The sequence below is a fragment of the Passer domesticus genome, chromosome 1 (assembly GCF_036417665.1).
Source record: "Passer domesticus isolate bPasDom1 chromosome 1, bPasDom1.hap1, whole genome shotgun sequence".
Lineage (NCBI taxonomy): Eukaryota > Metazoa > Chordata > Aves > Passeriformes > Passeridae > Passer > Passer domesticus.
This window is the reverse complement of record NC_087474.1, coordinates 41,576,891-41,592,164: the sequence shown is the minus strand read 5'-3', so window position 1 is coordinate 41,592,164 and position 15,274 is coordinate 41,576,891. Positions and strand designations below refer to the sequence as shown.

The 15,274-nt window shown below is 44.2% G+C and overlaps 1 protein-coding gene across 4 annotated transcripts in view; it reads right to left on the bottom strand.

The window, feature by feature from the left end:
* The window catches only part of POMGNT2 (protein O-linked mannose N-acetylglucosaminyltransferase 2 (beta 1,4-)), a 31,228-nt gene extending 16,481 nt beyond the window's left edge, over positions 1 to 14,747 (bottom strand). For 3 of the 4 annotated variants that reach the window (XM_064415803.1, XM_064415797.1, XM_064415807.1), the window contains exon 1: positions 14,555 to 14,747. The gene's annotated coding sequence lies outside the window, so the exon portion shown is untranslated. The remainder of the gene's footprint in view (positions 1 to 14,554) is intronic. The other variant, XM_064415780.1, reaches the window with a different exon arrangement.
* Between the last annotated feature and the right edge of the window lie 527 nt (positions 14,748 to 15,274).

Here is a 15,274-nt window from a genome sequence, read left to right as displayed (position 1 = left end):
ACTGCTGTTCAAGACAGCTCCAGTTAAAAACATCTGCCCTCATTCATTTTGTACAGCTCTGGATCCATGTGCTGGTATTTGCAAAGCCAAGAATAGAGTGGTCTTTCAGCTACTTTACAGAGTATTTCAAGACATCAAGGGCTCTTCAGACAGCTTCCTACATCAGGATGTGCTTTTCCATCTCTAGCTAGCACTGATGCAGCCACCCCCAGAGAAGCCATCTAGCACAGGGAGGGTTGGAGCAGGGCTGAACCCCCTCACAAGTGAAGCATTCCCAAGATAAGCCATAGTAAGGACATAAGTGCTGCCACACCCAGCAGCCTCAAAGAGGAAGGCCTTGTGACCTTGAAGACAAGACTAAAATATACATATGCAGTGAATCCAATCCCAAGTCTGGAGAGGTCAGAGATAGAGGACATTTACAACCTTCCTGCCTTGGCTCATCCTGCTTCACCCCTTCTGTGGCAGAATGATGTGCTTATAATGTAACCTGGAGGCTGACAGGAACAATCTGCTGAGGTAGCCAACCCTTCCTTCCAGGCAAAGGATTAAAGCTACAGCACAAAAAGCTTCTCTTGCAACTATGAAGACCCAAATCTGCACCTGTGTTACTGCAGCAAGTATGTAAAATGAGAAAGCACAGAAGTCAGGGACTGAGGACTGGCAACCATTGTGCTGAGTGACTTATAGTTACACAAAATAACCACCATTTCTTTACCATCGAGGTGATGAACCAAACTAAACCTCAAAATACACTAAAAATAAAAACCCTCTTGTCTCATTTAATATATTTAAGGCTTAAAAATAAGCATGCACACAAGAGTCCTGTGTTCCAGTGGGACAATACATGCACATAAATTAAGCAAGGACTGGAGAACTTTGTATATAATAGCTTGTCTTGTGACCTCTGTGCTAAGTATATATATATTTGTATATAATACATATGTATGACTATTGCAAAATTCATATAAAAGATTACAATTAAGACAGAGACTACACATTTCTTCTATATTTATACCCACATTAAAAGATGATTAATTAGTGATTTTATAAATCCAAAGAAGTTGATTTCAATGAGCTGCTAGCTTACCAGCTTTAGCTTTATACTTTGACACAACTATTACAGAGTCAGCAGCTGAGATGCTGCAAAGCTTTAGATAAATGTGTGTGGAACTGTCCCAGGTAACCTTACAGGAAAAGGGAAGGTGAGAGCAACTCCAATCTTCATTTTCTATTAACTCTCAGGTCTCTACATGAACATGAATAACAACCTAAGTAGTAAAGAACAAACAGCCAGAAGCAAGGAGCAGAGGTAAGAACAAACCATTAAAAAGTGATAAGCACCAAGGGCCCTAACTTAGCTAAAGGCAGTAAAAATGCAGACACACAGAGAAAACCACATCACGCCTCCTCAGAATGAATCTGGTCGTATAGTTTTAGTGCTGAGTAAGTGAACTGCCTCAGTGCAACACCACAGTGTCTGCTAGAAAGGACAGTATTTCATCAGTGTGCTTAGAGGTCTGATAACCTATTTTCCCAGGTGTGTCTCTCCCTCCTTCTAAAGGAGAAAATTACACAGTGAATTAATCTTTGTGAACCTTTTATTTTTCACTGCTCCTCCTCTTCCCTCCCACCACTCCTCCTATTCGTTGTGAAAGGTAAGCAGGAATATACTGAAATTTAAATTGAAATAAACGACAACAGCAGGAACAGCCTGAGTCTGGTTTGGCTCACAAAAGTGAGTTTATGATATGGTTGAGTCAGTGCAAAAAAAGAGGTCATGAAAGCGCTGTCACACACCTTTCTGGAGAGAGCTTTTTGTCCACATAACTACAGATGAAAGCCTCATCTGCTCAGGGAAACTAATTTTCCAGTGCAAAGGGATTTCAGTTCACAATCCACCACCATCCCATTCAATTTACATTACATGTGGCCAGCTGGGAGAGGGGAAAACAACAGCAAAGTAAGACATGAAGCAATTCACAAATCACTCATTTCCAATGCATCAAAGGCGTACCAGTGAGTGCTCTGTGTAATGGACTGTGGTCACTCCATAACTACATCTGACTGTCTGCCTGCCAGGAGCACATGCAAAACCCCACCACATCCAGGGAATCACTGACAACACACAGTGCATTCCTCTTCTGCAGGGGGAGAGCAGTCCCTACACACAAACTCAGAAGGGTTTTTTTCCTGGGACAGAAGGAGGGACAGAGGCAGTTGATTTCAAATTCTTTCAAGGCATTTCCAAGGTAGGTTATACAGACTACTTAAGTATTTCATTGGGCACCTGTGATTCAAAAGTCACATGCAGCTTAAAACTGCACTTGAGTCTCTGAGCTTAAAGAAACCAAGATCTAAACTCTCAGCTTAGTACCACTCTTAGAACAAAACACCAGTGAAGAGAACTGAACTTCCAAGAGTGTTATCCAGCGAAGAGTACACAAAACTGATCCTTAAAATATAATGGGTGAATTTTTAGTGCCAAAAGACATCAAAAAACTCACAGCATAGCTTGGAGGAGAATGTAGCAGAAACACCCCAGTCTGGTTTAGAAGCTCTGAGAAGGGAGAGCAAAGATTACTTTTCACTATTAGCTATAAGACTTCACAAGAGGGATCTTTAAAAACCTATATGGTTTAATATCAGAGAACATAACTAGATGAATAAGAAAGATCTGTGTGCAAGCCCACTTCATACAAGGGGTACATAAAACATAACCAGGAAACCCATCACAATTTCTTGATGTTATTAAAGCATGGTCCTAATACACTACTCTGAGCTGAAGAAAGAGTCAGTTCTCTGAAACAGAAGTAGCCTATGCCAAATTTACACAACAAGGACTTCCAGTCAAGGACTCAAATCCCATAATTCAGCTGCTCTTTGCTTCTTGAGCAGCAAAGAAGCCAGCAGATCACACTTTAGAGACACCTTTCCCTGCTAATTACATGATAACAGTTTAAAACAGAGATTGTATCACACCCACTGTCTCTCGAGAGCAAAAATACATGTATAATCAAATTGTTACGGTAAAACAGTAAAAATATGGAAAGGCAATTAACACCATATACAAAGAAGTCTTTGCAACTGAAAACACATGATCTGTTTTCACTGAAAATAACATTTTCTCAGCTGAACTTTGGCAAGTAAGCAGCGTGGTACAAAAGCCATTTTTTCATAAATACAAGAAACCCCTTCTGTTATCAAACAAACTCTTATCCCTCTCATCTTTAATCCCAAGATCCATATATGCCACCTCCCTACAAGAACCAAGAAATCCTTATTTAATATCAAAATAAGCCCTTGTACTCTTTTTAAACACATGTGGCCTTCAGAACATCTAGCAGCTGAAGAAGGGGCTCCTGGATGCAACTGAGCAGAGAAGTCGAGCTGCCAGTGAGTACCCAGATCTCTGCTGCAGTTTTATAAGGCAGAGCCAAAGGCCAGAGGAGAATACTTGCATGTGTGTTTTGAAAGGAAAAGGTGAAACATTTCACAATGGAAAAGGGAAACATCAGTTGGTTTGGATGTGAGAATTGTGCAGCACAGCCTCTCACAGGTGTGACAATGCAAGCTTTGGAGCAGAAGATGGTCAAAAGGCAATGAAAACTGGAGGCAGAACAGCAAAAGTTTGTGAAACTTTTCAGTTGACACTGGAAAAAGCTTGAAGAGATGAAGGGGCAAATTACTTTGCTTACATGGCAGTTGTAAGGAAAACTTCCAAGTTAACTCCAAATAGCCAATTATACTTAAACGCAGGTGTGTCTCTTCTCAAACCTAAACAAAACAACCCAAAAGAATAAAGAAGACCTAGGACTAAAATAAAGGGAATGAAGAGAAGAAACAAGTAGGAGGGGAATAGACAATAAAAAAATACTTTGACAAAGGATGTACAACAGAAGAAGGTGCAACCTTCAAAGACTGCTCTAGGGAAAGAAAAAAAAGAAGACCAGACAGGAAGATTATCTTTTTTATCTGTATTTGTCACTAAAACACCAAGAAATTTCCAGTCATGAGCTCAAGGCCTCATTGCACTGTATGAAGTAAACAAAATCACTTAAAACACAGGAGAAGAATGTGAGAATGTCAGTGGCAGCCGCAATGCTGTTGGATCAGCTGGTGGTAATTCAGTGAAACTGATGCTGTAAAATCAGTGCATCAGGAAAATTCAGCCTCCATCTCTCTTTTAGAGTCTCAAGGATGCAAGAGGGATGATATCTCATTCAGTACCAAAAAACCCCAAATAAAAACATTTCCATTTGTACACAAAAATGATATATTACCTCCCAGTTAGAAAACTAACTCAAATCCATGAGGAAAGACACAGGTGACTTCACACTAGCAGGAATATGTGGACAGCAACCACAGCAGAGAATACACTGCATCCTCAGAAAGCACACGTGACATCAAATACAAAGAAGCAAGAAACATGGCACGAAAATGAACTACAGGGAAGGAAAGAAAACAGAGCCAAAGAGAGCACTTCCACTAAAGGACAACCAGGAAAAGAAGCAGATAGAGAGAAGATCATAGAATATGCTGAGGGAAGGGACCCATCAGGATTAAGTCCAACTCCTGGTCCCATGCAGAACATCTCAAGAATCACCACATGTCCCAGAGCATTGTGCAAATGCTTCTTGAACTCTGTCAGGCTTGGTACTGTGACCACTTCCCTGGGGAGCCTCTTCCAGTGTTCAGCCACTGTTTGAGTGAAAAACTTTTTCCTGATATCCAAACTAAACATTCTGTTCTCTGACTCAGCTTCATACCATTTCTTTGGGTGCTGTCACTGGTCAAGAGAGTGAAGAGATCTGTACCTGTCCCTCCTTTCCCCTCGTGAGGATATTGAAGACCACAATGAGGTCTCCCCTCAGCCTCCTCTTCTCCAGGCTCCAGTGACCTCAGCCACTCCTCACCAGGCTTCCCTTTTAGACGCTTCACCATCCTTGTTGCCCTCCTCTGGACACTCTCTAATAGTTAAATGTCTCCTTTACATTGTGGCTCCCAAAACTGCCCCCAGCACTGGAGGTGATTCCCTCCCTTGCCCGGCTGGTGATGCTGTCCCTGATGCTCCCCAGGACACGCTTGGCCCTCCTGGCTGAGTTGTGAATTATTGAAAATTTCTACATATTTCCCTGTTTGCGAGGGAGGAAAAGTCCTGCACTCCCATGGAACACCCTCAGTCTCTTGCAGTGCTTCCACCTGCTAAGCTGAGGTGCTGTGGTGCTGTATTGCCCACTACAAACAAGGCTCTCTGTTCATGGTTAGCAGACACAGGTAGAGGGTGAAAAGAGAGGAGAAGGGGAGGGATGCACTGTAAGGTACCAAAGGATCAGCATTTCCATCTACATCAGTTCACACTGACAGCAACACAACAGCTAAACCTGAACTACCCTCAGACTGCTCTTCAAGGGGACAGGAAAAGGCTCATTTTCATATCCCACTTCAAGCCACTGAAACAAGTCAAATCTCCTTGCACAGAATGAGCTTTGCTTACCCCACACAGCGAGGTGCCAGGTACATACACCCAATGGAAGCAATGCTGCTGCTTAGATTTAAGGATGTGCTTAACTCCTGGCTGGATCTGCACTTTCAAACACATCTCCTTGTGGGCCAAGGATTTGCATTCTTACACATCTTTAAACTTTCCAGGACATGGCATTTATCATTCTGACTGTGATAAAGGATGGCAACACCCTGCTCGTTTATCTTGCTCTCAATACACTGCAGAAAACAAAAATATAGATTTTTTTACTACAAGGTGGAGGACACTGATATCACTCTCCCTCTCTGATAATTTAACTATAGCATAACATCATCAGGTTTAAAACAGAAGAAGGAAGAAAAGGCTTGGGGAAAAAAAAGTGGGGGAAGCAAGATTTACAGTAAAACAAACAAAAAATGTTTACAGATCACATCTGAAAAGAACATCTCTATTAAATGTGATTTCAGAAGAACTGACAATTGATAAATCCATGTGCAGCTCCAGGTATTTCAGCCTAAATGTGAAAGATACACATTATTCTGAGTCTATGAAGGGAGGGGTTAGTTTTATCACTACTTTTTATACACACTTTCTTGGTTCATTTTAGACATATTGCAAGATTTTCAACCAACAGACTTGGGTGCTCACCGATTTTTAAAGACAACAGCTCCCTATTTTTTTAACATGTTTCTGAATTACATATGGGCTGTGTACTCCTCCAGACAAAGGAACTCTGAAAAATTATGCTCTGCCTCTATCCAGGTGCTTCAAGTAATCTCCACCCTCCCTCCTCCTCATCACATGAAGTAAAGATGAAGGCTGCACAACGTCAGTCATGCTGCAGACCTGTTCAGATGCTGCCTCTACCTGAAACAACACAATCCATGTGTTGAGATCCTCATCTCCATTATCAGAAGCTGAAACTTTAGCTGCAGTGGGCTAGGCAGGTCCCTGAGAGGGTGCTGACTGGAACACATCCACCACAAACCAGCATTATGCCAGACTGCATCCAGCTCCTCTCACAAGTTTCTCCTGATGGAATTGCTCTCCTTCCTGACTTTCCCTCTGATGCCTGGCTAAGTGATTTTGGCTGCACCTGTGGTCTGCAATACATTTAACAAACAGCACAGTGTGCTCCATGACCTGGCTGCTCCAGAGCCACGTGCCTGTGGGAATGCTGCCTAGAGCATTAAGGCCACTGCATGTGCTTGAGCGCACACGGCCCATTTTGGACCCGCTTCATTACCCTTTTCTCAGCAAGCTTGCCTGCAGTTAATTTAATGCATTTATGGACAGAAGACCAGCTCTGCCACCCTGCAGTGCTATCAAACACGTTACAGGCAGAGGATTTGGCCATATTCCATCTATGGGGTTTCCTTCAAAGTCCACTTCTTCTGAAAATAGCTGAGCTGATGTTTGAGCAGTATGAGAACAGTGCTCCATCCAACACAGATCACCACCACCATGGAGAGCTGCTGCATCTTTACACTGACCCTTGCATATCCAATCCCTCCCCTATCACAGGATCATTTCCAAGTCACCTTATCTGATACTTTACAAGTATGGAACAAAACTGGAGTACACAACAGTGGTCCCTATATTCTGGTTTTACAGGCCTGGTCAGCTTAATATGATCTCTCTCTCGACTGCCACCGAAGGGCACTCGCAGTCCCCCGTCCGGGAAGCAGCATCAAGGACTCACAGGAGTAACTAACAGAGGCAAGAAAATGCTTTCCAGCTTCTGCCTCAGCAAGAGTCCCCTGAGCTTGGGGACTGTCATCTTGAGATCCAGATTCCCATGGAAGAAAGCTGTTTCCTTTTCAAGGGTGACTTTCAACTTCACCAACACTTAGGCAGGACGTAAAGAGCAGGAGGCCTGGTGTAAGAGGGCAGCTTTGAGAGAGAAGGGAGCGAGTCTGTGTTCAGAGCCACACCTGGATGTGCCTCTGCAGGGCAATCCCACCTCTGTCTAAAACAGGCTTCCTCCCAACCCAGCCAGAAATACCTAGCTTTCTACTAATACTATACAAACTAAAAACCTTTAAATTTCAAACACAAATCAATTATTTTCTGATCTAGCCAATTGAAAAATGATGAATGACAACAAGTTGTGAAATTTATCTTGTCACCAGCCTATAATTGCTACTTGGAGCTTCAAATAATGGCAGAAAAAAATGAAGAACAAAACTGAAGTGCTTATGGCTTATTTGGATTCTGGTTTACAAAGCAGAGCATTATCTTTATCAGTGTGTGAGGAAATGCAATTGCACTGTGGATCTCAACATCAAAAACCATCTACTTTAATTAATTATTTGAATATTGTACCAGCAAGAAAATAATTACTGTAGTTATTTCAGAGTTGCTTATTGCTTTTATACATGTGATCTGTCTGCAAAGGTTAATATGAATTTGTCAAAAATTTAAGTTCATTTTACTACAGAATTATTATGGTGTTAGGATTTAGGATTAGCATACTATGATTACTAGGATTCCTAATGGTATCCTAACAAATATAAAAATATTTTGAGGTCTTTCTAAAAAGGGACTGGATAAGGACAGAGGAGTAAAGGAGGAAGAAAAGGCTGCAATTTAAGTGGGTGAGATTGTCTACAGATGGAGAGTTAAGGGTAGAGAACGACTAAGGAGCCCAGTGTCAAAGAAAAAATAAAATCAACAACAAAACTACAGGTGGACTTCCAAGACCTTCCAAGTACAATTACAGTAGTTTAGGTGCACTTGGTTTAAAGTTCACTCATTCACCTTTCTTCACTAAAAAAGTCACCCTTAAATACCAGAAATAAAAGCCCATCAATCAAAAGCAATCAAAGCTACATTTTTAAAGCTAGCTCTGCCCCTCTGTTCTTCCCCTCAGGCTTCCAACTTCCCATCTCAGGACTGTCAGTAGCTGTCAGCAGATCATATGAGAAATTCATCTGAACATACAACATAACTTGACAGGCAATACATCAGAAAACCTAGATGTGACAACAGCAAATTCCACCAGATGGTCCTGGATCATATCTATCTATTAAAAAAATTCTGACAGAAAAAAAATTCTAACCACACATAAGGAGACCTTCTGAGGAATGGGAAAAAAAAATCTGGTATATGCACTGTTTCACCCTTTGTCCTACCCATGCCAGAAAAGGAGATACACAACAGCTCCAGCTTGTCCTCAACAGTTTGTCCTGTCATTAATATCTATATTTCATCCTCCTCTCCAAAGAAAAGACTTCTAAATAAAGATGCCTCTCCATTAAAGGCAGTATGTACTACTAACAATGCTGCTTTTCAATTGATAAAATTCTGTCAATGACTCTGGAGCCTGGTCTTGCTCCAGCACCAGCCTGGTCTCCAGGAACACCAAAACCATGTGGTTAGCCCTGGGAGTAGCTGCAAACTTGAAGCACATTCAAGACTACCTGTTTGCCACCTTTCCCATCTCCCTGCTGCTCTGGCAGGCAGCAGATTCTGTTCGGGTTCAGGTTGCCTACAGACCTCATCAGCCTCTGCAGTGACTCTTGTAGGAGAGACCTTGGATTGCCTTGTCCACTGTCAGTCACACAGGTCAAACACTGACAGTCCAAACCTACCCCCAATCCAGGTAAAACTGCCTTTGATATATGTGGAGTACAAATGACATTCCAGCAACCTGCTCCAGCCTCAGGCCCACATGGAACAGTGCTGTGGCAGGCACAGGATCAGGGTCGGGACACAGTGCCACCCTCTGAGAGATGAGCACAGTGCCATGGCGGAAAACTCCAGGTTCAGCAGCAGCTCTGTGGCTATTTCACTGATGCTGTCATTGTTCTTCAGGTGAGCACCACCAGCCTGGCCACAGCAGCAGCTCAGCTGTGACACAAGTGACAGGCCTATGAAATGTAAATCAAACTGGAGCAGGCTGTCACTGTTCAAGTGAGACCCTCAGGGACACCATTCCTTGCTCCTGTTCTGCCCCTGCCTTCTACAGCTGTGTGCAGATACATGTTTTGCTCGGTGAGCAGTTGTGTGTAACTGCAAAAAACTACCATGTGTCCTTGTCCTCCCAATTACCCACACTTGGAAGTAAAATATATTTAGTCAAATATATTTTTAATTGGTAAAGCAAACAGACATGAATCTGAATGCACAGAGGGAAGGAAGACAGTGAAGGATGTGGTGTTACTTTATCATTGTTTAATAGGACAGGATAGCGCTCCAAGTCCTTTGGAAATCTGACAGGTGCTTTGGATACAAAAAAATTCTGTGGTAGAAAACAGAACTACTCCCTGTCAGTGCACAAGCTGCACTCCAGAGCTCAGGGCTGAGATAATCTCTCTTCAGGCCAGTGTAGCAAAATCAGTCTCCACCGAGAAACCAGACTGATCCTTTAACCAAGGAGTAGCTCTGTATATCACACAAACCTTTTTTCCTTCCCTAAGGACAGCTCCTTCCATTACAGACTCTCCTTTGCTGTTAATCAAAGCAAACCTGTTTGCTGAGTGAGAAACACCTGTGTGTGGGATTACTCCAGTGTGCTGTTTATTGTCTCCATCCAATCCATTTTACAATTATCACCTTTAGCACAGAGAGAAAGCTACTTTTACATCACAGACCTGAGAACAAAAAGCTTATGAAAAAGCCAATTCTCCTCTCCTCGTCAAACTTCAACAAGGAATATATGATTTTTCACTGTGCCTTTGTCATTTTGACATAAAAGAAAAAGTCAGTGACATTTTCAAGTTTTGTTGTTGTGCACCAGTGGGGTTTCAAATACTGCAGAAGAACATAATTACATTTATAGACACTTTTGACTGGAACTTAAATGTTGCAACAGCTATAAGAGTCTCTTAAAGATAAAAAAACCCAGGCATTTAGCTCAAAATGTATGTTCTGATTAAACTGAAAATGGACACCATCTTTTTAGTGGACTGCCTTTTGGCATCTAAAAGTTTTTTCTATAAATACTAGACTATGATTTTTCAAACCATTAACTTCCTACAGAGAGAAAAATACACATCTTACTATTTAACCGTTCTCAGCTGAAATACTGTAAAAGAGAAGGCGTAACATGTATTTAATAAAATTAATGGAAAGTCACTTCCTTCCATTCTGATATTTAATTATATCTCATTAGAAAAGCAAAAAATAGTGCAAATCAAAGCCCATGAATCAGCTGTTTACTTTATTTATTTATAGGCATTTATATAGTGCTCATCACCATAGCAACCAGGAACCTTTTCTTCTTTTTGTTCAAAGGAAAAGTTGTAATTTCAAAATGTGATCCTTTGATGTCACAGTGCAAAGAGGTACTTAGGTCCTTTGCTGCAAACACTTTAGGCAGGTGCCTGAAGTACACCAACCAAGTCAAAGGTGCAATGAAAGAAACAGAGAAGGGAAAAATAAAAGGAAAGGAACCATGAGACAAGTGAGAAAAAGGGAAAGAGTAAAGGGCTTTCTTATGAAAATCCATAATGCATCATGTCCCACAATAAGCCATGATCACCCCAGTACTTTTTACCTGTAATAACAAGTGTCTGGTTCATGGAAAACAATCCAATTAATGAAGACCAATCAGCAAGTTCCAAATTGATGCTCAGGACACTGGTGAATATTCTTAAGCAAGGGTTTCTAAAAGGATAGTAGCTTAAAAATGAGGCTGCAGAGGGCTGTCTCCCTTTTGAGAGCAGAGAAGTCTGGAGCCTCACTTTGACTACTATTCTTTTCTGATCCCCCAGCAATTAGGCATTACCAAATTCCCACAGAATTAACAGACCTTTTTAAAAATGCCATCTGCTCACAAAACATCAAAGAAATGTGCAAATTAGAACACTGCTCCTGCATACACCATTATAGAATGAATTACTAGGTATGTTGCAGCTTCCTCATGATACTGCTGGGAACTTCCTTTCAGACCCCCAAAAGAGATTGAAATTGGTTTTACGCTATTTCATCTGGCTCTTTCCCACTGTTGTACAGATGATACACATATATGAACAACACAGTATTTCAGATTCTTTTTAAAGCTAGTGAATTTCTAATGGGGACGGAAAGGAAAAAAAAAAATCTTTGGCCTGTTGTCATTTTGTTACATAAGAGACATTATCATGAAGATTTCCTCAAGTCACTGGTATGTGAAGTTATTATCTTCACCTCTGCATTTAACTTGATCCTAACTTCTTCATAAGCTAATACTGTCCAAAGCAGTTAAATAAGGACTGTTCAGTTGTTATTAAACTAAACACATAAATCTTTATTCAAGACTGGTGGTTATTTTGTAGTCTTTTTTTATACTGTATTCTAAATAGGGCAGAAGCTGCATGTATGACAGCAGGAAAAGTGACAAGTTCCTTATCTGGAAAAGCACCAGCAGGCACTGTTATCAGAGCAGACCAGCTCTTTTAAAGTGGATTGATGAAGCTATTTTTAAAAACACCTAATAACATCACAGAGGAGACTCTGATCTCTGCAAAGGTGAGCCTCGCAGCTCGATACTCCTGGGAGGCAGCTAATGAAACTGAAGCTTGTCATACACAGACTGCATCCAGTAATTGGCTTTGAAGCCTCCCAGCTGAGCCTGCCCCGTGCTGAGCCCAGTGCCTGCTCACAGCCTGTGCTGTACACAGGCAGAGCTGGGCGCTGTCTGGCACCACCAGGTGTGAGTGGCCCTCTCCCCCCTGCCCTGCCAGCAGGCAGGATCTGCACATTGGAAGGAAGGAAAGAAACCTGCTTTCTTCCAGCCCCTCACACCCACCAGCTGGCTTCCAGGACAGGGAGACAGTTGTGTGGGAAAGGTGGCAAAGTGGTGTTGGAGAAGGTGGTGTGCTGATGGAGAAGGGAACACGTTGTACCACAGAAGGTGAAGGAAAGGGGGGGAAGACCTAAAAGGAGAAGGAAGAGGGTAGCATGTCATGCCTTCATCCAGAGCAGAACCACCAACAAATGCTAACCCTCAGTCACTGCTCTGTGCCAATGGTGCAAAGTCCCTTAGGGACAGCCACTGGCTCCCCCAGGAAGGCAGCCAGCAAAAGAGGGGAGCACCACTCATCTTCCCCAAAACTCCACTGACCCTTCCTAGCCCACTCTTCCCTGACCTTTGTGAACCCACAGACCTACTCTACCTCTCAATGTAAACTTCAACACTGAATTCTGTAACCACCCTGGAACACAACCCAAAAAAATACTGTCCCACAGTGTGACAAGATTCTTTGTCCTCTTGAAGAAATTTTGTCTGCATAGCTGAGGATCTCTGATCTGATTCTGGCTCTGTGGTTTAATGCTCTCCTTTGCGCCACCTTCTTTTTCATGATTCTTCCTGCCTCCCACTACTTCCTAGAAAAATCCACTCCCTCACAGCCTAGATACACCCTGACTGGAAAAGCCATTTTAAATAGAAAGCAGTTTCTTCTGCTGAGAAAAGTCATCTATGGCTCTGATCATTTGATGGTTTTACTTGTGGAAGATCTCTAGGTCTCTGTGTTTTAAAACACCTCCTAAAGACCTTGCTAGGTTAGAGCACAGGCCAGACACATGAAAAATTCTGGGGAGCAGCAGCTGAATGTGGGATAATGTCACAGGGAACCATTTAAACCCACAGCACTTATGGAACACTTTAAAGCAACAACTTGTAAGAGAAAGGGGGTGAGAAAAAGAGGAATGAAAATATTCCATTTCCAGATGATTGAAGCAAACCTCAGGAAGTTCACAATGAGATGCAACTGAGGAGATTGGAAATTGAGCTGGAAAGAGATTTCCATACAGTCAGTCCATTTTGCACATTGCTTAATAGAGAGTGGGTTCTAAGTAACTAGTTCCAAAACATTACCCAGGCAGCTAGAGTGCATGTTCATGGCACACTTCACAAGCGTTGGAAGCTGAACTCCAGCTTTGATGACAGCTAATTAAAACACAAAAGTGAGGCTCCAAGTAAAACTGCCACCTTGCAATCATAAACCGTTCAAAATGCACTCTGGCAGAAAAGCAGACTGCAAGGCAGCTTTCCTGTATCTACTTCACACATTTGGTATCTACCATGGTTTTGAAAATGACATTGCAAAATAAACACCCTGTCTTACAGCTGATGTGTTTAGCATAAGTCAGATTTGTTTCAGGGAGAACGTCCTTGCAGAGAATAAGAGCTCTTCTGGTTCCCAGCTAAGTCAAGGCTTGAGCTAACAAGCCAATCAATCAGTTCAAGCGTTTTGAGATTGCTCTTAAAAAGAGCCGTTTCTGTTTTATTACCAAAGTCAGCAGTCACCCTTTAAAAGTCAGCATTTGTCGATAGTTACCCAGCTATGGCACTGGTGTGAAAACACTGATACGTTCCCTTGGCTTGAGCAGTTGTTCAGATACAGTCATTCTCATCAGAGGAGAACGTGCCTCTCTATTTATTTTTCTTTATCTTCATAGCCCATTTAAACACCGGGTTAATTGAGGGGGGCTAGAAGGAAGCAAAGGAACCCAGCAGACACTGGCGAGCCCACCCTTGGAATGTGCATGTGCAATCCATCCAGAACTGACACAGGCAAGAGAAACTTTTCCACCATGCTTAGTCAGCACGCAATAATTAAAAAGGCGCAGGGTGTGATAAACCCAGCATCCGTATCCATTGGGGTCAAACTCGCAAATTCATTGCTAAGCTTTCAAAGGCGAAGGCAGCTGTCGGGGAGCTGGAGGGATGGTGTCCCAAGGCACTCAAGGAAAACTGTCAGGAGAACATAATTACATCTTCACCTGCCCCAGCAGGCTTTAAACCCGCAGCGCCGTGACCTCTGGGGAGGTTATCGGAGTTGGAACTGCACAGCCGCCGCTCCGCTGCCCCTCACGGCGCTGCCGGCCCGGAGCGCTCTCGCTGCCCGCCCGTGCAGGCGCGTCCACGGCCGCGCCGCCAGCCCCGCTCCGCGAGGGCTCCCCGGCTCCTCCGCCTCCCCGCCGTGGGGTCGCTGCCGACCACGAGGGACACGGCCCCGCTCCCCCCGCTTCCTCGTCACCCGCTCTCCCTTCGGGAACAAGGCGACAGCCTCCACCGCCACCCCCCACGAACCGCCCCCTGCGGGAGCCCGGGCCGGCCCCCGCCCCGCGCCGCCTCACCTGCCGCCCGCGGCAGCGACCGCCCCTCGGCCCGGCCCGCCCGGCCCCGGCCGCCTCCTCGCTCACGCTGTCCCCGCCCGGCGGCGGGCGGGAACGGGGCGGGTGGGCCTGGCGGGGCCGGCCGCGCATGCCCGCTGCGGGCCAAGGGCATTGTGGAGCCTGCAGTTCGCCGGGCCCTGAGGGCGAGCGTCCTGCTTGGGCGCTCTGCGCGCAGCCTGGTCCCGCTGCTGCCCCCGCTGCTGCCCCCGCATTCAGCGCACACCGTGCCCCCGGCCCTGCTCGGGGCTGTTCCGCGCACACCCTGCACACGGTGCCGGCTCCCACCCCTGCTCCCACCGCAGCCCGGCGGGTTTCCCTCCCGGCTCTCTTCCCGGCCCGCCCAGCCCTTACCTCCTCGGCGATCGGTTTCCTGGAGCTGTCTGCGTTGCCCACCTTCAGCTCCTCGTCTTTCTCCCAAATCTCCTCCAGTCTCCACAGAATCATAGAGTCCTCGAATCATCAAGGCTGGGAGAGACCTTTCAGATCTGCAAGTGTCCACCCAGCACTACCTCTGTCACCCCTAAACCACTTCACCCAGCCCCAGGTCCAAGTGTCTCTTGAACTCCTCCAGAGATGGTGACTTCAACACACGCTTGAGCAACCTGTTCCAATGCCTGGCCACCCTAACAGGGAAAAATATTTGTTTCTAATAGCTTATATGAATTTCCCCTGTCCCAGTTT